The sequence below is a fragment of the Gossypium raimondii genome, chromosome 10, assembly GCF_025698545.1.
Source record: "Gossypium raimondii isolate GPD5lz chromosome 10, ASM2569854v1, whole genome shotgun sequence".
In the NCBI taxonomy this organism is placed as follows: domain Eukaryota; kingdom Viridiplantae; phylum Streptophyta; class Magnoliopsida; order Malvales; family Malvaceae; genus Gossypium; species Gossypium raimondii.
The window spans coordinates 41339427-41360365 of record NC_068574.1 but is presented as its reverse complement, the minus strand read 5'-3'; positions in this window follow the sequence as shown (position 1 = coordinate 41360365).

Sequence of the window (20939 nt, the reverse complement as noted above, 5' to 3'; positions counted from 1 at the left end):
TTAAATGACTGTTATGGCCCTATGTTATGTATGACTGATTTGATTTATGATGTATATGATTTATGACATGAAATACTGCATGGGGTTGGGATATTGTACTGGAGGAAGTATACTGTACTGGTGGCTCTGCCACATATACTGTTACTGGCAGCTTTGTTGCGATATTGGTGTGTTGGGTGGGTGGGTCGATTTTATCCCCACATGGTGTGTTAGTGGTACGGAGTGGTGTGTTGGCTGGATTGGGATAGATTGCATTATTACACTGTTACTGTATTGGGCTAAGGCCCACACTGTACTGATACTGAATAGGGCTCAGGCCCAGAGTGTTACTGCATTATCCTTTTAACTGTACAAGTAATCCTCAACCTTAGGCAGTTTGGTGCTGCAAGGGACTCCGAGGTGGCCACACAACTGCAGCTGTACTACACTTGCTTTCATTTAAATTTATTTTATGTGTTGGGTTTTGCTTATGTAATAAGGCCTTTAAGTTATTTAAATTTTTAATTGGGCTTTTGCTTACTCACTTTAAACTGCTAGTGTAGGAGAAGACGAATCTTTTAAAATAATTACTGGTTTCAAAGACACGTGTTTTTAACAAAAATGATTTTAAAAGCTTCCGCGATTTTAGATCAGCTTGTTATAACAAAAGTAGACAACAAGGCAAAAATTTTAGCTAGATGATTGTTAAATAATAATTAAGAGGTTTTTAAAACTTAGGAGCGAATGTTCTTCCAACAAGTTCAATTTTCGAAAGGCACTTCAATGTGACACGCCAGATTCGACCATAACGTCTAGGTTGGGTTTGGGGTGTTACTTTTAGTGGTATCAGAGCCTGGTTGTAAAACTCAGCTATGGAATGGGTTTTGTAAATATTTGGAATTTCTAGAAAACTATTTTTGAAATGTTTTGGAAGGTTTACAACTATGGCACACCGAGTCTCTAATGCCGAATCCGTAAGTTTTCTTTATACTGTAGACTACTTGAACTGAAATACACTGAGAGGTTACTATAGATAACATGAATTTACTGAAACTCTTTAGTTAGAGTAAACTGAGACTGTGGGAAACTAAAAACTGTAGGGAGACTTTGGTTTGCGAAAACAAAAATCTGATTACTACTTCTCATAAGACATCTGTCAATAATTACTGGAATTGCAAACTAATGCATAAAAATTTGTAAACAGAAAATACGTTATTCGTTATGAGCACTAGAGGTACTCGCGGTAGGGGTACACGAGGCCGCGGTAGAGGCCGAGGAAGTGCTAAGGCTGGGTCTTCGGCACCAGGCCACATGCCTAATGTTGGGGCTAGGGAAGTACCAGCTTCACCGGTGACTGAGACGGGATCAATCGATCGAGCAGTGGGGGATGATGCACTATCCCAAGCTATGCTCCGCATTTTGGAAAGGGTCGATTTCAGAATGACTCTGGTCAAATGGAGCAAAAATTTTTAGGGGTATTTCTAGAGTAGCCCCTAATGTGAATGAATATTTGCTGGAAGCCCTAGAGAGAATAATGGACGACTTCAACTGCACTTCTGAGCAAAAACTAAAATGAGCAGTGTCTTTACTGCGAGAAGAAGCTTATTAGTGGTGGTTTACCGTGAGAGAGGGTACTCACGCCGACCAGTTAATGTGGGATTTCTTTAAGGCGGCATTTTAAGGAAAGTATGTGGGCGCAAGTTATGTGGACGCTCGAAGAAAGAAATTTTTGAGTTTGATCCAAGGGAATAAAATTGTGGCAGAGTTTCTGCGACTGAGCCGCTATGCTCGTGAGATAGTGGCGGTTGATTATGAACGCTGTGTCTGATTTGAGGATGACCTTCGGCATGAGTTACGAGTCTTGATAGGTCTGTAGGGGGAGCGAGATTTTGCTGCCCTAGTGGAAAAGGCGAAAATCACCGAGGATGTGAAGCGCTTTAAGCTCCAGAACCATGAAAAGGATAGGGACAAATATAAGAGGGGTTTAGAGCTCTCGAGTTCTTCTAAAAGGTCTAAGAAGAAGGCATAGTTTGATGGGCCTGTCCGAGCTGGGGTTTCTGTTGCAAGACCACAGTCTTGTGCTAATTGTGAGAGACATCATTTGGGTGAGTGCTGGAAAAAGATTGGGGCATGTTTCAGATGTGGGTCTAAGGAGCATCAAGTCAAGAATTGTCCTCAGAGGCCTGTTCAGATGCAAGCTACAGGTCAGGGTTATGTTCAGCCAGTGAGAGGCGGCCAGCAGCCACCGAGAGGCCGTGGCCAAGCCAGAGGTGGAAATGGTGTGGGACGAGGTCATAGAGCGCCAGGCAAAGGTGCTGGTAATATTGAGGCAAGGCAGCCAGCATTGGTCTATGCTGCTTATCATTGAGAGGATGGTGACGCTCCAAATGTTATAACCGGTTCGTTCCTAATTCATAACGTACCTTACACTGCTTTAATTCATATAGGGTCTACGTATTCATACATTGCATGCACTGTGTTTGGCACCTTGGGTATCATGTGTGAGAGTACTGGTAATGAGATGACTGTGTTAAGTCCACTGGGACAATTAGTAAGGGTAGACAAGTTGTTCAGAGATGTACCCCTAGAGGTTCAAGGAGTTATATTTCTAGCGGATTTGATGGAGTTACTGTTTGGTGAATTCGACCTAATCTTGGGGATGGATCGGTTGGTAAAACATCGTGCAAGTTTGGATTGTGCTGCTAAGCATATGGTATTGAAGACTAGTGAGGATGAGGAGGTGGTTGTGATCGGGGAGCGAAAGGACTTTCTGTCTAATGTGATCTCTGCACTAAGGGCCAAAAAACTGGTTCACAAAGGTTGTGAGGCGTTTCTAGCCTATATTGGTGTATCTGATTCTAAGGGTCATTCTGTTGGAGATATCAGAATGGTTAAGGATTTTTCTGATGTATTTCCTGATGAGCTCTCTGGGTTGCCTCCGAGCCGCGAAGTTGAATTTGGTATTGAGCTCCTGCCAGGAATAGCTCTAGTGTCCATCGCCCCTTATAGGATGGCACCGAAGGAGCTGGTGGAATTAAAAGCTCAAATCTAAGAATTGTTGGATCGAGGATTCATTCGACCTAGCGTGACTCCGTGGGGAGCACCGGTGTTGTTCGTAAAGAAGAAGGATGGGACTATGCGCATGTGCATCGACTATCGGTAATTGAATAAACTGACTATAAAAATAAGTATCCTTTCTCGACGATAGATGATTTATTTAACAGTTGCAAGGAGCTTCAGTTTTCTCCAAAATAGATCTTCGTTCTGGGTACCATCAGCTGAGAGTTAAGGAGGTTGATGTGTATAAGACTACGTTTAGGACTTGTTATGGTCATTACGAGCTCCTAGTGATGCCGTTTGGGCTGACAAATGCACCAACAGCATTCATGGACCTGATGAACTAAGTATTCTAGCCTTACTTAGATAGGTTCGCGGTGGTATTTATAGACAATATCTTGGTGTATTCGAGAACTGAGAATGAGCATGATTCACATCTCTGAATTTTTCTACAAATTTTAAGGGAGAAACAACTGTACGCTAAGTTCAGCAAGTGTGAGTTCTGACTGCGAGAAGTGACATTTCTGGGCCACGTGGTATCTGCCGATGGAATTAGGGCTGATCCTTGAAAATTTAAAGTCGTACTGAATTGGAAACCACCTAAGACCGTATCTGATATTCGAAGTTTTCTGGGTCTGGCAAGGTATTATAGACATTTTGTTAAGGGGTTTTCCTTGATTGTTGCACCTCTGACTAAGTTACTGTGTAAAGGGGTACCGTTTAATTGGACTGAAAACCAGCAAGAAAGTTTTGAGAAATTAAAGAAAGTTCTAACGAAGGCCCCTGTACTAATACAACCAGAGTCTAGGAAGGAATTCACTGTTTACAGTGACGCATCACACGTTGGTTTAGGTTGTGTGCTAATACAGAAGGGTAAGGTGGTTGCTTACGCGTCTTGTCAACTTAAGCTTCACGAGGCGAATTACCCTACTCGTGGCTTGGATTTAGCCACAGTGGTATTTGGACTGAAAATTTGGAGGCACTATTTATATGGTAAGAAGTGTACTATCTACACAAATCGCAAGAGCCTTAAGTACCTCCTCACTCAGAAAGAGCTGAATCTTAGGCAGCGAAAATGGTTAGAGCTGTTTAAGGATTATGATTGCTCAATTGAGTATCACCCTAGTAAGGCTAACGTGGTAGCAGGCGCACTGAGCCGTAGGGCTGTATCTCATTTGAGAGCAATGGTTACTCATCTCAGCTTGCTTGATAATGGTAGCTTGTTAGCTAAGCTACAAGTTAGACCGACGTGGACTGAACAGATTAAGAGTAAACAATTGTTGGATGAGTCACTTGTTCCTCGTATTCGACAGGTTGAACATGGGGAAACTTCATATTTTGGGCTAAATAGTGAAGGGGTACTGTGCTTCTGTGGGAGAGTCTGTGTACTGAGCGATAATGATTTGAGGCAGTCTATACTGCGAGAGGCGCATAGTAGTCCTTATGCTATGCATCGCTGCAGGAATAAAATATACCGTGACCTTCGTGAGTTATATTTGTAGTCTGGTCTTAAGCATAAAGTTATTGATTTTTTAAGTAAGTGTTTAACTTACTAGCAAGTGAAGGCTAAACATCAGTTACCTTTAGGGTTGCTACAGCCAGTTAAAATTCCACTTTGGAAGTAGGAGAGAGTAACCATGGAATTTGTGAGTGGGCTGCCCTTAACGCCTACTAAGAAGGATTCAGTATGGGTCATTGTAGATCGATTGACTAAATCTGCCCATTTCATACCAGTTCATACTGATTACTCTTTGTAGAAGTTGGCTAAACTGTATGTAGCAGAGATTATAAGACTGCATGGGGTACCAATTTCCATAATATCAGATAGAGATCCTCGCTTTACGTCTCCTTTTTAGAAGAAGTTAAACGAGGTTTTGCGTTCAAGACTGGACTTTAGTATTGCGTTTCATCCCCAGACAAATGGTCAATCAGAAAAGGTGATTCAAATACTGGAGGATATGTTAAGGTGTTGTGTAATGGATTTTCGAGGCAGTTGGGAAGACTATTTGTCGCTAGTAGAGTTCTCGTATAATAATAGCTACCAGTCCAGTATTCAAATGGCACCGTACGAGGTGTTATATGGTCGTAGGTATCGTACTCCTACCTGTTGGATTGACTTGGGTGAGCGGCGAGTTTTGGGGCCAGAGTTAGTTTCTGATACCAAAAAAAGGTAAAACTGATTCGAGTTTGATTGAAGGAAGCATTTGATAAGCAGAAGTCTTATGCGTATCTTAAACACAGAGAGATTGAGTATTTTGTGGGGGACTTCATGTTTCTCAAGGTCTTCTCATGGAAAAAGATACTAAGGTTTGGACAGAAGGGTAAGCTTAGCCCTAGGTTCATTGGGCCTTACAGTATACTGAAACGTGTGGGACAGGTCGCCTATCAACTTGAGTTACCTCCAAAATTAGACCGGATTAACGATGTGTTGCACGTTTCCATGCTGAGGCGTTATCGCTCTGATCCCACACACATAGTACCAGTCAAGGGGATTGCGGTTAGGCCAGACTTGAGCCTCGAGGAGGAGCCAGTGCAGATATTGGACCGTGAGGTTAAAATAATGAGGAAGAAATCTATTCCAGAAGTCAAAGTGCTTTGGCATAATCACAGTTTAAAAAAAAGACACGTGGTAACCTGAGGAGGCGATGTAACGCCCTAAAAATCTAACTCTTTGATTTTTGCTTGTTTTGACACAAATTGCTTGTTTGCTTCAATGGTTAAGTGATTTGGGTGTGTATGGGGGTGTTTAAAAAGCCTGGGTTCAAGTCTTGGCTTTTGCAAAATTTTTAGTTTTGCTCTTAAATGAATCTGGACTTAGGCATATAGGCCTTATAAATATTAGTGTTGGTTTTATGACACAAAAAGAGCTTTTGGTCTAATGGCAAGGTGGCGTGTTGTGTAACTGTGAGGTCTGAGATTCAAGTCCTAGGTTGTGCAATAGAGTATTTATTTTGTTGCTGAAGCTCTGTGGGTAGTGGAGTTGGACTGAAACATAACTAAAGGGAGTTTGAATGGAATTTGAATGGAGTTGTTGGGGGGAGTTGAGGAGAAATTGGTGGAGTGATTCTAGGACCAGATAAGGGGAGAGATTTCACGAGAAAATCAAGGGAAGTGAGGGAAGAGGGGAGGTGTGTCGAAAATGAACTTGTTACTCAGGAAAATTTGGCTAAAGGGCATATTGCTCATTTTTGTTTTACTCTTCATGTCGGTTTGGTGTGGTTTTCCCTCTCTCTGCTTGTAGGTGCTGAATTTTTGCTAAGAATTGGGGTACCTCTCGGGTTTGTTTTCTTTTGGTTGCTCTTTCCTTTTTACCTATTTTCTTTTTGGTCGAATACACTCTCCTCCCTCACCATTTCTTTCTCTTCTTTCTTTTCAGTATCCCTTCTCTTTGATTGCCGAATACACCTTTCTTCCCTTTTTGTTCTGTTGAATCTATCTCCTCTACCGTATCTTGTTCTACTACACTATTGTCGATTTACTCTTCTGATTTTTCCCTGCTTTCATCTTTTCCTTTCTTTTTCTAGTTGCCGAATCTTTCTTTCTTTTGGGGGCCGACCGTGTGTCTCATATTTCATAGTTTGTTTCCCTCTAGCGTTTGGTAAGGGTAATAGTATAGAGTTACCTTAGTACCTGTTGATTAAGTGTTTACCCAGTTTCGGTTGGTGCCTAGGAACTTTTCAAAGGGTTAAAGGTTTGTGATTGCATTTGGATAGTCGAACTTCCCTCTTCACTCAATCAAAAGTTATGGTAAGTAACGGTTGTGATCACTTGTGTTTATTCGATGGTTTAACTGTGTAAGTGATTAATTGGAGATTGTTCGTTAAGTGTAGGTTTCCAAGACGTGAGAGGTTTCTCGGCAAATCAAATACAGGTGAGTGATCACACCCTTTAACTGCAAATCGGCAAAAGCCAAAAAGCCAGAAAAGACGGTGTATGAGGCCGCATGAGCGTACGAATGCTCGTATGGTAATTCGAACCCACGAAACATGGTGTTTGACTGTAGAGGCCTCCATGAGCGTTTTCATGGGCTTAGGCCGTAATGGGCCACGTTGGGTCGAAATGAAATCCACGTTGGGCTCGTGGGTCCCACACGGATGAAATTCACGAACTGTGGCAAATACTAGACTGGGCTATATAGTTCCTATAGCCGTGGTGAATTCTGGGCTGAGTGGGCCACACGAACTTGTGGGCCTACTTGGGACGAGTAATGGGCCTCAGGCCCATATACATTGCTTTGCCCATTTAGGCTACCTAAGTTGCTCGAGGCAACTGCGGACCTTTCGTGAGGTTAATAAAATGACCAAAATACCCTCATAGGGTAAAATGACCAAAATACCCCTATAGGGTAAAATGACTGAAATACCCCGTAGGATAAAATGACCAAAATACCCCTGTAGGGTAAAATGATCAAAATACCCTCGTAGGGTAAAATGACCAAAATAACCCCATAGGGTAAAATGATCGAAATACCCCCATAGAGTAAAATGACCGAAATTCCCCTATAGGGTAAAATGACTGTTATACCCCTAGGAGATTAAATAACTTTTATGACCCTATGTTATGTATGACTGATTTGCTCTATGATATTATGACATACTACATGGGGTTGGGATACTGTATTGGAGGAAGTATACTGTACTGGTGGCTCTGCCACATATACTGTTACTGGTAACTTTGCTGCGATACTATTACTTGCAGCTTTGCTGCGATATTGGTGTGTTGGCTAGATGGGTCGATTTTATCTCCACATGGTGTGTTGGTGGTACAGAGTGGTGTGTTGGCTGGATTGAGATAAATTGCATTATTACATTGTTACTGTATTGAGCTAAGGCCTACACAGTACTAATACTGAATAGGGCTTAGGCCCAGACTGTTATTGCATGTTGTATATTGTTTGATTGATAGAGGATAACACACTGAGCTTTCGTAAACTCACATTTTCCTTTTAACTGTACAGGTAATCCTTAGCCTTAGGCGGTTTGGTGCTGCAAGGGACTCGGAGGTGGCCACACAACTGTAGTTGTACTACACTTGATTTCATTTAAATTTATTTTATATGTTGGGTTTTGTTTATGTAATAAGGCCTTTAAGTTGTTTAAATTTTTAATTGGGCTTTTGCTTACCCACTTTAAACTGCTAGTTTAGGAGAAGACGAATCTTTTAAAATAATTATTGTTTTCAAAGACACTAGTTTTTAACAAAAAGGGTTTTAAAAGCTTCCGTGATTTTAGATCAGCTTATTATAACAAAAGTAGACAACAACGCAAACGTTTTAGCTAGATGATTGTTAAATAATAATTAAGAGGTTTTTAAACCTTAGAAACGAATGTTCTTCCAACAAGTTCAATTTTCGAAAGGCATTTCAATGTGACACGCCAGATTCGACCATAACGTTTAGGCCTGGTTTGGGGGGTTACATACAAACTGTTTGCCTGGATGTTTTGGGTATCATAATGTTCCATAGTTGTGATTATTAGAAAAGTTTGGTTGAATATTCATTCCTTTTTTGCAATCACTTTGAAAGGGTTTTTTTTTGTTTCCATTTCAATTTACAAATTTTCAAGTTTATTACTATACATATTTTGTGACATTCAAATTAATCCTTACATTTTAATGATTAATTTAACTCAATAATTAGGGTTTAGCATTAGTTGCACTAAAACTTGATTGTAATTGAACAAATTTGGTTAGTTTAGTTCAATTAATTATCAAGTAAAATTGTTTACTTAATTATGTGTTTTAAAAAGGTTAATATAGTTCAATTTATTAAGTTTTGATATTAAGCGAACCCATTTATTTAGTTATACATTTTCGAAGCTTAATTTAGTTTGATTTATTGAAATTTGATATTAAGTAAAAACATTAATTTAGTTAAGCTTAATTTAGTTTGATTTAATTTTTAAAAGGTTAATTTAGTTCAATTTATTGAGTTTTGATATTAAGTGGAACCATTTATTCATTATACAAAGTAAAATCGCTTGTTCAATTATGCGTTTTAAAAAAGTTAGTTTAGTTCAATTTTGATATTAAGTAGAGCCGTTTAGTTCAATTATGTTTTGCACTTATCACGTATCGTTTAAATATGGTTAATTTTAGTATTGACAAAATAAACAAAATGAAAAGAAGTAAACAAAAGAAATAACAAATCTTTAATATCTTTAACAAAAAAAGGAATAACCAATTTAAATAATAAATATTGATATTTCACATGGGAATGGATATTCAAATCTTATATTTTACATGGTTATAGTTTAAGTCCTTATTTCATTTAAGTAAATTCATTATAATATCTTATTTTATTGATATCTTTATATTTAATCCAATTTTATTATTTATTTTTAGTTTTGATTCTAAATTTTATTTTTATTTTAAAATTTAAGATAACTTGAGTTCTACCTTTTTATTTTAATTGTGTTATTAATTTATTATTTTAAATTCATTAATTTTTATATTTAGTTGTAAAGTTAAAATTTCATAGAATATTATATTTAAATAATATTTTTTATTTATCCTTAAAAGTATATAGTTGGAAGTTCAAATTTCAAAATATAATATAATATAATATTTATCATAGAAATAAATATTATTTAATTAAAATAAAATTTTAAAGGAAAATAATATTTATCTTAATGTTAAAATTATTTTAATATTTTTCATAAATATTGTCATAAAAATAAATATATTTAATTATCATAAAGATAAATCTTGTTTATCTATATATTTAAATTTTATTTATCCTTTCATAAAGTCCGTAACACAATTTTAATTTTAATATTTCTTGTTTTAAATTCAAAATTTAAATTGATCGATTTTAATGTGTAGTATAGAGTTAAAAAGTTCATGGAAATTTAATTTAAATATTAACTCAAAATAGATGAAAAATTAACAAATATTAACTTTATTAACATATAATTATTAATTTGTTAATTTTATCTTTTAAGTATAATAAATATAGAGGTGGTAAAAAACAAATTTAAAAATTAAAAGAGTATAATTAAAGGGTTAAAATTTAAAGTTAAAATTTAAAAATGATAATCGAACTTACGAAACATTTAAAGAATAAAAAACTTTGGATCATAACACATAACTTACATAACTTATATAATACATAAATATATATCATATCACAACTTACATACAACTTTGGATTAAAATATTAAAAAATCACGTAAATTTGGGCAACACTATTGTTTTCCCTACTTTTAATTATACTTATAAATAAACAACTTACCTAAATTAGTTTACACCCATTAGATACTTGATACTTGATATGTATGATCTATTTTAGTACAATCAATTTAGAACATTTAAGTAACCGTAATTTATTGTCAACTTTAGACTTCAAGAACTACGAAATGGATAAGAGTTGGATGAATTTGTCAAGGGTAAGAAACAACTATCGAAATGGAGTACAAACTTTTCTAAATTTTTCATTTCAAAATGCAAGCCAAGAGAATATGATTCTTTGCCCGTGTAAGAAGTGTACCAACATCAATTGGCATATTCGTGAAGTTGTCTACGAACATTTAATTGTTGATGGCTTTATTCGGGGGTATAAAAAATGGATTTTCCATGGAGAGTGTACACCTCGTAGAACCTCTTCAACGATTAATTTGGCTTATCCTCATTATGCTTACCATCAGTCTGTTAGAGAAGATGACATGGAAGGTATGTTGTGGGATGCATTTAATATGCGCAATCATGGTTTGTAATCATTTCCACCTGAAATTATTGCATCTGATGATTGTGATATTGGTGGAAATGCTTTTACCGAAATGGGAAGAAGTGTACCTGATGAAGAGCCAAATGGAGAAACGACGAAGTTCGACAAGTTACTTAATGAAATGAATGAAGAACTTTATGAGGGATCAAAATTTTCAAAATTGTCCTTCTGCATTCATCTTTTTCATTTAAAATGTTTGGGAGGGTGGACCGGAAACTCTTTTACACTGCTATTAAAGTTTTTGAGAGATATGCTTCTGTTTGCAAAAATCCCTTATTCATGCAAAGATATGAAGAAACTGATAAAAGATTTAGGCCTTGGGTACGACAAAATTCATAGTTGCCAAAATGACTACATGTTGTATTGGGGTGAACGGAAAAACCAATAGTCTTGTCATGTTTGTGGTAAATCTCGTTGGATGAATAGGAATACAAAAGGTGTGAATGAGGATGAAGGTGAAGCACAGTCAAGAAAGAAGCCAGTAAAGATTTTGTGATATTTTCCATTAATAACAAGGCTTCAAAAGCTTTTCATGTTGTCAAAGACAACTGAGTCTATGAGGTGGCATCATGATCAACGAACCGGTGATGGATTATTAAGGCATCCTGCAAATTCTTTAGCTTGGAAATCATTTGACAGTAAATTTACAAGCTTTGCAAGTGATCCTCGGAATGTGAGGCTTGGGCTAGCATTTGATGGATTTAATCCTTTTAAAATCATGAGTACTTCGTACAGTACTTGGCCTGTAGTGCTTGTTCCTTACAATTTGCCTCCGTGGATTTGCATGAAGCAATCTTCTTTTATCTTATCTATTATTATCCCTAGAGAGAAAGGTCTCGGGAATGATATTGACATTTATATACAACCATTTATTGAAGAGTTGAAACAGTTATAGGTGGGTGTTGAAACATATGATGTCTTGAGAAAAGAGAACTTTTATTTACATATAGCTTTGTTGTGGACTATTAATGATTCCCGGCTTATACCAATTTATCTAGTTGGAATACCAAAGGACGTTATGCTTGTCCTTCTTGTGCGGCGCAAACATGTTCGAAGTGGTTATATAATGGGAATAAGTTCTTTTATATTGTACATCATCAGTAGTTAGATGAAAATCATAGATTTAGATTTTAGAGGACTCTATTTGATGGTACTGAAGAGTTTAGAGAAGCTCCTGAGCAGACCATTGGATCTGAAATCTTGTTCATGTTAAAAGATATCAATTTCAGTTATGGGAAGATGAATCAACCACCCGGCATGGAAATAAAGAGAAGACCGATAGAGGCGTATGTTGGCGATGTTGACCAGCAGGTTGATGATGAATTCGATGAAAAGGATGATCCTAATGAGGCAGACTTGTGGAAAAGAAGAAGTATTTTTTTTAGTTGCCTTATTGGGAGTATCACATTTTACGACACAATCTTGATGTCATGCATATTGAAAAGTATGTTTGCGAGAACATCATTTGGACAATTTTGATTTTCAATAGAAAATTGAAAGACAATCTTCAAAGTCAACTTGATCTAGTTGATATGGGAATTCAGCGTGATCTTCATCCCCAAATACTTCTGAATGGAAAATCTCGGTTGCCACCTTTTATTATTGCAATGTCAAAGAAAGAAAAAGAAGTGTTTTGCACGGTGTTGAAGGATATAAAGGTCCCAAATGTGTATGCATCAAATATATCTCGATGTGTGAGTCTTAAAGATCGAAGACTATATTCCATAAAATCACATGATTATCATATCTTGATGCAATATTTACTGCTAGTTGTTTTACGGTGTTGTATGTCAAAAAAGGTGACGTCTTATATAATTGACCTATCCAATATAATGAAAGCTATTTATGGCAAAGTTTTGATTATTGAAGAACTTGAAAAAGTACTAGATTGAGTCGCCTTGACTTTATGCAATTTGGAGAAGATCTTTCCACTTTCGTTCTTCACTATTATGGTGCACTTGCTAATCCATCTCCCTCATAAATCAAAACTTACTGGACCGGTTTTCTATCAGTGGATGTATCCTATAGAGAGGTGCTAATTTATTTGTAAAGTTTTCATTCATTAATGAATATACCTTTAGTTACAACTTTTGATAATGTTGTATATCGTGTTTAGGTTCCTATGCAAATTGAAGTCTTATTATCGTAATAAGCGTTATCCAAAAGGATCAATTGTTGAAGGTTACTTGGCAGAGGAGTGTATGATTTTTGCTGTAGATAGTTAGAAGATGTTGAAACAAGACTGAATAGATGAAGTAGAAATGCTGGGCTCACTAATCATAACTTAGCCAAAACTTATCTATTTCGATGTTATGGAGAACCAATCGGTAAAGTTGAAATTGCACACTTAGATGATAGATCTTGGGTACAAGCACATCGATATGTTCTTTTTCACCACGATTCAATTGACCCATTACGCAAGTAAGTTTTAGAATTTGATAAATATTCATCTTTTTAATTTTTTTTTATCTTCTAAGCAAGTAAATCCACTTTTTAACATAGTGAGTACAAACAAGTCTTGAAATCTCGTTGACACACTCAAAGATTACAACATCGAGAGATTTATAAGTTATTCACAAAATCTTTTCATAAATGGTTAGGGAAAACGGTATGCAACTGAAGCTTTCATTGACAAATAATGTTTTCATATAACATTTATAATTAATTAATTTACTTTTGAATCAATAGTTTTGGAGTAGAAAGAACGCCACTGACGAAGTTTAATGGTTTTCCTAAGGTCTGAATAGAGTAGTAAAAAAATATACTGCCTTCTTCATTAATGGATTTAGGTTTCATACAAAATCTCACGAAAGATTGAGGAGGACTTAAAATTTTGGAATAGTTGTAAATTCTTCAATTAGAAGTTATGCTAGTGCTAGGGACAGTAATCCTATTGAGGGAAATGTGGAGTATTACGGACTTCTTACTGACATTATTGAGTTGGATTACTATGGCAAATGGAAGGTTGTATTATTTTAATGTGATTGCACTGATGTTAATACTGCTTGTGGAATTAAAGAAGATCAATTTGGTTTTACAATTGTGAACTTCTCTTGATTAATTCACATTGGACAACAATTGATAGACGAGTCGTGTAACATCCCAAAAATCGGGGGTTAGTAGAATCGAGAGAGAGTGGTCATGCCTTAAGTTTTTTTAAATTATTTATGAATTTTTAGGAAATAAATGAGGTATTGGTTTGTTGGTTAAGTGTTAGTGTAACGTTTCTTGAAATCTAAGTTCAAATCCCTTCTCCTGTAACATTTTTATTATTTTGCAAATTTTGCCTTAAACCCTAGTATGTGACATGCCTTGTTTTTTAAAATAAATATTTCAAATTATATCAAGAATGATTTATTGGTTTGATGGTTAAACATTAGTGAATTTATCCTTGAGGTCCTAACTTCAATTCCCTTCCCATGCAAATAATTTAATTTTTTGACAAAAACCCCTTGCTTTAATGTGTGGGCCATCCAAGCCTAGTTAACCTAGGTATAAATATTAATTTTTTACTAATAATCAGCCTTTAATTCTCCTCCTCATTTCCCTAGACATTCCTCTCCTCCTTTCCTTCTCTTTGATTTTAATTTTTTTTCCTTTCCTCCATTGTTGTCGTCGCCTACACCTAGTTTTACCATCTCTTTCTTTTTTTTTCTTTTTGCCATAAGATTTGTTAACATACTCTCCACCATATTTTTGTCATTTTTACTCATTAAAATCAACCCCAAATATGAAATCATGAACTCCAAGATCGATCCCGAACATTGCCAAGAAAGTGCCATTGCCGTTTCTCTCGACTAGCTTGGGTAGGGTCTCTTCTGTCTTCAATTTCTTTATTAATCTTGTCCATCAAAAACCCAAATTTCTAGATCTTGAATTTTGGGGATTTTAAATTATTTGAAAGTTATTTTCCAGAATTTAATGAGATCTCAAATCATTTTAAAATTCAGCCCCAATTTTGCCTACCATGGGTGGTGGTGGTGCGTGCGCCTATGTGCAGGAAAGGGGGCTATTTTTATCTTAGTTCTTGCATATATTTTTCCTGTATTAATTTGAGTTCTTGAACCTCCTAATCATATTTTAAACCCATTTCAATTAGGGAAAAAAAATTTGATCGATTGGCCATTTGGATCCCACAAATCGTGAAGCGTAAGTGCAATTAAAGGTAACTAGTTTGTTATTTCGACATAGTTATTGGGTAAAGGTTATGAATTGATTAAATAAAGAAATTTAGTCATTAATTATTTATTGATTTTACAGTATATTATTGAATTAGGTGCTGACCCAAATGTACCAAATCATCCGCAAACGCGAAGAACAGTTGTACGTACGGTTTGCATCGATACAATGTAAGGAATCTAACTAGTTTGGATTCATAAAAGGGTTATAATTTCAACGATTGGTTTGAAATGATAAGTGGGTGCTTGGGGACTGGTTTAATGGTAAATTAATTGAATTTATACTGAATTTTGGTTTAGGTTCGTTTAAGTAATTATTAAGGAAAATTAGAAGATTCATTTGTGTGCTGCGAGGAAGCGAAAAATAAGGTGTGAGTCCTAAACTCATAAAATTGTTTGAAAATGTTAAATATCATGTTATATATGATAAATTAGCTTGCTGATTGGATTGTCTTAATAGCCAAATAATTGATTTTGTAAGTGGCCGAACCAGGTATGTTTCAAGCCTTAAAAGATTGACATGTTGACAAAATTGCTAGTTTGATAGTATGGGTGTTTGATTGAGTTTGTAATTGCATATTTGAGTTATGAGATATGAGAATGTTCGAATGAATGATATAATGTGTTGAGACATTAAGCTTATGCATGATTTAAACGTATGAGATATTTGTTATATTGTGTACTGAAAAGGGTGCTATTTGTGCACAATAAAATCCATAAAATATGTGAAATTGAACAATATTGATTGATACCAACACAATGGTAATTTGAAAGATTAGAACATTGTTTCCATTTACTGAAAGTATGTGATTATTGAGGACATGCTAAGCATGTCAAATGAATGTGAAAAGTATTGATATATGATTATGTGTGATATTGTGTGACATACTGCATGCGCATTGGGTTTGGATTTTGTGGTTGACGGAGGAGTTCCGTGGAGTACTGGTGGCATATTAAGTCCGCATTATTCATAGTCAGTGCACTACACCTAGAGTACCGAGGGGATTGGTGATTTTATCACATATGATATGTTATTGGTGATTTTTTCGCATTATTTGATATCCGACAGATTTCTTGCATTATTAATTATTCGGTGGTTTTACCACATCGAGCTATGCTCATAATGTTTTGGAGTTTAGCAGACGGGTTTTGGGGAACTCGTGGTGTGTAGCGGATGGTATGGGTAGGAACCTTTTTGCATTGCATCATGTGCATGACATATTCAAATGTTATTGATTTATGCTACGCATTCTATTTTGTTGTATTGAATGGTATCGAAATTAATGATTGTTACTCGAATGAATGATGACCTATGCTCATACACCGTTTGACATCAAGTTGATAATGGCTATGTAATGACATGAAATTCCTATGACAGTTATGTTTTCTTCTGTTAATGCTAACATGTTTCACTATATTTGATGTTTTTGCACGTTTAAATAATTATTCAACTCACACTAAGCTTTTCATAAGCTCACCCCCAAATAGTGTTTAACTTTTCAGGTAAACCTCAAAATTAGGTCCAGACTTGGGATTTGGAGAATCAACTTGGACCTAGAATTATTATTTTTTAATTAAGTATTATTAAGTCTTTATTGGTTTTGGCTTGTAATTTTTAATTATTTCTGGTCTATGACTTGGTAACTTCTCTTTTGGGGATTTTTGCATGCATGGATTACTCAAGCATAATAATCGGATAGTGCATGATATCGGGGTTAAGTAAAATTTGATGGTGTTCCCTAGTTTCCACTACATTGCAAGGGAACTGTTTTTGAAAAAAATTTGATCAGACAACTAATTTTCCAAAATGATTTGAAAAATGGTTTTTTCGCTGCATTAGATTAACTTCGAGTTTTTTTTAAAGAAGAGCAACAAGAAAACGATTTTTCTAAAACAACACTGTCAATAATAAAATGAATCCTAAGCATACACGACCTAATGAATGAATGCTTTTAAGCTAGCTTAAAGGAAAACTACAGTTTTCTCTAAAATGAGTTTATTTAAAGTCTTAAAAAGTAACGCAAGTTAGCTTAGCCATTTCGGTGGCTAATGTAGCCTTCTCAATCTAGCCATAACGTCTAAGCCAGGTTTGGGAGGTTACAAGCCGTATGTATTTTCTTCACAATTCAAACAAGTTTTTTACTCAAAAGATGCAACTGATGAGGGTTGGTACGTTGTAGTCCGTAGCTCCCTTAGAGACTTGTTTGACATGGGCAATGGAAGTAGAGATGACATCGACGAAAGATCAGAAAATTTGCCTTTTCCAGAACAAAACTTAAATGAAACTATCCCTAGTACTAGTACACAATTTCAATGGGTTCGTCAGGATGAGAATGAAGATATTTATGAATCATGACGTAATAAGATTTTACAATTTTTTAATTATATGTAATATTATAATTTAAATCTTGATCTTGTTAAATATTTCAATTATTTTATATGTACTATTATTGTTGTAATTAGTTACTAATATTTCCACTATTTTATGTGTATTACAGATAAAATGCCTAGAAGAAGATTGGAAGATCTAAGTATTATTCAAAATCCTCATATTCGAAAGAAACAAATAGTGAACAACAGACTGCTATTGGATCTTCGAATGTTTCGAGTACAGCTGACAAACTTGCAGAAATTCAAAGTAATGTTAACTTTAATTTACATGCATGTTGACTTTTATTATTGATTTTTGTTTCAATTTCTTATATTATAATATACCATTTTTAGCTGAAAGTGGTGGGAGGCACAAAACTCAAGGACGTACGCTATTAAAAGATTTATACGAGTTAAATTTTTTCGAGCGTGTCAAAGTAGCTAGAAGCAGTCATGGTCAGCCTATTAGATCAGAAGCACACTTTTAACAGGATACTTGGGCATTATAGCACGAAATGCCAATCTGTTTCCTATCAACTACGAGTCATGGCATCATATGCCTAATAGTAATAAAAATCAAGCTCTCGATAATATTAAAGTAATAACGTGAATGTAATTTATAATACTTTGGTTTAAGTTTCATTTATATTTGCTTTCTAAACTTGTGTTATTTGCAAGAGAGACTTGCTTTAGAGGTCTTAGATAATTATGTGAAGAAGGCATTAGGAAAAAAATGGAGAGACCATAAAAGTCCTTTAAAGAATAAATATTTTAAGAAAAATATAAGTCTCGAAGAGAAATTGAGAAATGTCCCACCAGGAATGCTGAGATACCAATGGGAAGATGCAGTTAGATTTTAATTCAAAGAAAGAAGAGGTATTACATACTTCCAAACTTTTATAATTATTTCAGTTTATAATATTTACTATATACATAATAATAATTTCATAATGTAGAATCGTGAGCGATTTGGAACTACAAGTAGGCAAAAAAAAATTCACGCACACAATTGGGTTGGAAAGTTTTGCTTGTGTAGCTGATGACGAGATATTTTGAATTTATTAATTGTGTCAAAATTAATTACTTTCTACTAAATAATATTTTTCCTACTATATTGTAGGAACTGTCGTCTGGTCAAAAAGTTGGACGCCTTCAGCTTTTTGACATTACAGATAGAAAGAAAGGTGGATCTCCTATGACTACTGAAGCTGCAGAAATTATGGTATATTTACTTAATAAAATTTGAATTATTTTAAATATTTATCATGTTTAATATAATGGTTTAATTCGTCATTTGTAGTGCAAATAATGTTAAGTTATGCTGCATTTTTTTTGATTATATATTTCATTTCTAACTCTTTGATTGATTTATTAGGAGAAACTAAAGGATAAAAGGGCGGAGTATGAAGCGATCGCTTCAAGTGATAGTTCTGTTAATCTTGAGGACATTGATAATTAAATTATTACTGAAGTTTTGGGTCTTGAAAGGTATAGTCGGGTTCGATGTCAAGGATCTTTTGCTAACCCAACCCAATATTTTGGATCCAGCTTGCAGCAATACATGCCTTAGGGGAATCAGGCTCAAGCTGAAGTTCAGAGGTTAAGAGACCAGATTGCTCAGATGCAAGCGAGCACAGTTGAGTAAATCGCTCAGCTTAAAGTGGAGGCAACATTGAGAGAAGCAGAGGCTCAAAGAAAATATGATGAACTCTAGCTACAAATTAAAACGGAGGTAGCAGCCAGGGAAGTAGAGGCAAGCAGAAAATATGACGAACTTTAGCTACAGCTTCAGAATATGATGAAGATGTTTCAGCAGCCGCAGAATCTGCCATCTTACACGTTTGTTTTCTTTTTGTGAGAATATTTTAACAATATAACTTTTGAATATAATATATTTTGTTATTTCATTTATTAATTTAGATCATATATATATTTCTTTTGTTGGATTTAAAGTATCATTTGTATTTGAAGTTTTTGGTTGGATTTGATGTTACAGGAAATTATGTTGACAATTCGTGTTCTATATGAATGAAAATGGGTTGGTAAAAATATGCTAAAGTTAGTGGAGTTTTTCCACAAATGCTGTCAAAGAACATGACTTTTAGCGGCACTTTTAGTAAAAGCATTGCAAAAGAACATGACCTTTAGCGGCGTTTTTGAGGAAATTTCACTAAAGGTCATGTTCTTTAGCGGCGTTTGTGGGGAAAGTACCGCTAAAGGTCATGTTTTTTAGCGGCATTTGTGGGGAAAGCGCTGATAAATGTCATGTTTTCTAGCAGCGTTTGTGGGGTAAGCGCCGCTAAAGGTCATGTTCTTTAGAGGTCTTTGTGGGGCAGCACCGGTAAAGGTCATGTTCTATAGCGGCATTTGTGAGGAAGCACCGCTAAAAGTCATGTTCTATAGCGGCGTTTTTCCATATAAACACCATAAAATTTAGCGGCGTTATCTATAGCATCGTTTTTTGCAACACTTACCAAAATGCCACAAGTTGTTGTAACGACGCTTATAAACGCTGCTATAGGGCAAAAAAAACGATGCTAAAATCCTATTTTGCTGAAGTGCACGGTTGTGTCGCGAGACTGTATACAAGTCAAATTAGGGTCACACGGCCATGTGCCAGATCGTGTGTGATTCGAAATAAGGTCACACGGTCATGTATACAGGCTGTGTAACACCCTGAGACCGTGTGAGACAAACCTGTACCAAAATTAAATAAGCTACACGGCCGTGTGGTGCGATCGTGTGTGGCACATAGCCATGTGACAGCCCGTGTCCCAGGTAGTGTGCAGCTAAAATGACTTCCAAGACAAGCCAGAATAATACACATTCCTTAGGTGTCAAGCCAAACGAAAATCAACCATTCACATGCCTTAGAAACACATTTAAACAAGCTTAAAACATATCAAAACATCCAACCTAAGAGCCTAAACAATATGCCATCATTGGCACCACATATAATCAACGTTTATCAACAAAACAATTCATCCATTCTAGCCTTTTAACTATCTATAAGCACACCAAACTTGTTACCATATAATCATCCAAAAAATACCATTCAAACATAGCTTATAACTACACATTACCAAAATACCAAATATGCAATACATATACCAACTTTGCACATAAGTGCACCTACAACTAAAGTATCAAAACATGTCCAACATTTGCAAAATAAGTATCCTATATACATGCCACAAATAACCACAAATCAAGACTTCAAAATCTACTGATGTTAGACGAATAGGTGTGAGCTTCGTTGATTCGATTGACATGCCTTGGTTATCTAAAATCTACAGAACATAATACCAGGAGTAAGTATATACAGTACTTAGTAAGCTCAACAATTCAATTCAATAACTTACCTTATTCATTTAATAGATAATAGCAAATAACCATTCAAACTAATATCCCTATCATGACAAAATTCAATAATACCAAATCAGTAAATAACAATTATACAAATAGTCAGAATGCATATTTTGTCCACGTTAATGATACACTGTATATCTTTTGATTTTCTAATGGAACTTTGTAAAAGAACTCATTACAAAAGTGTGAAATCATTTAATACTTGTTTGGGCTAGTCAGGTATGGAAATAGTTTGTTAGGTTACCCGTTCGGGCTAAAACATT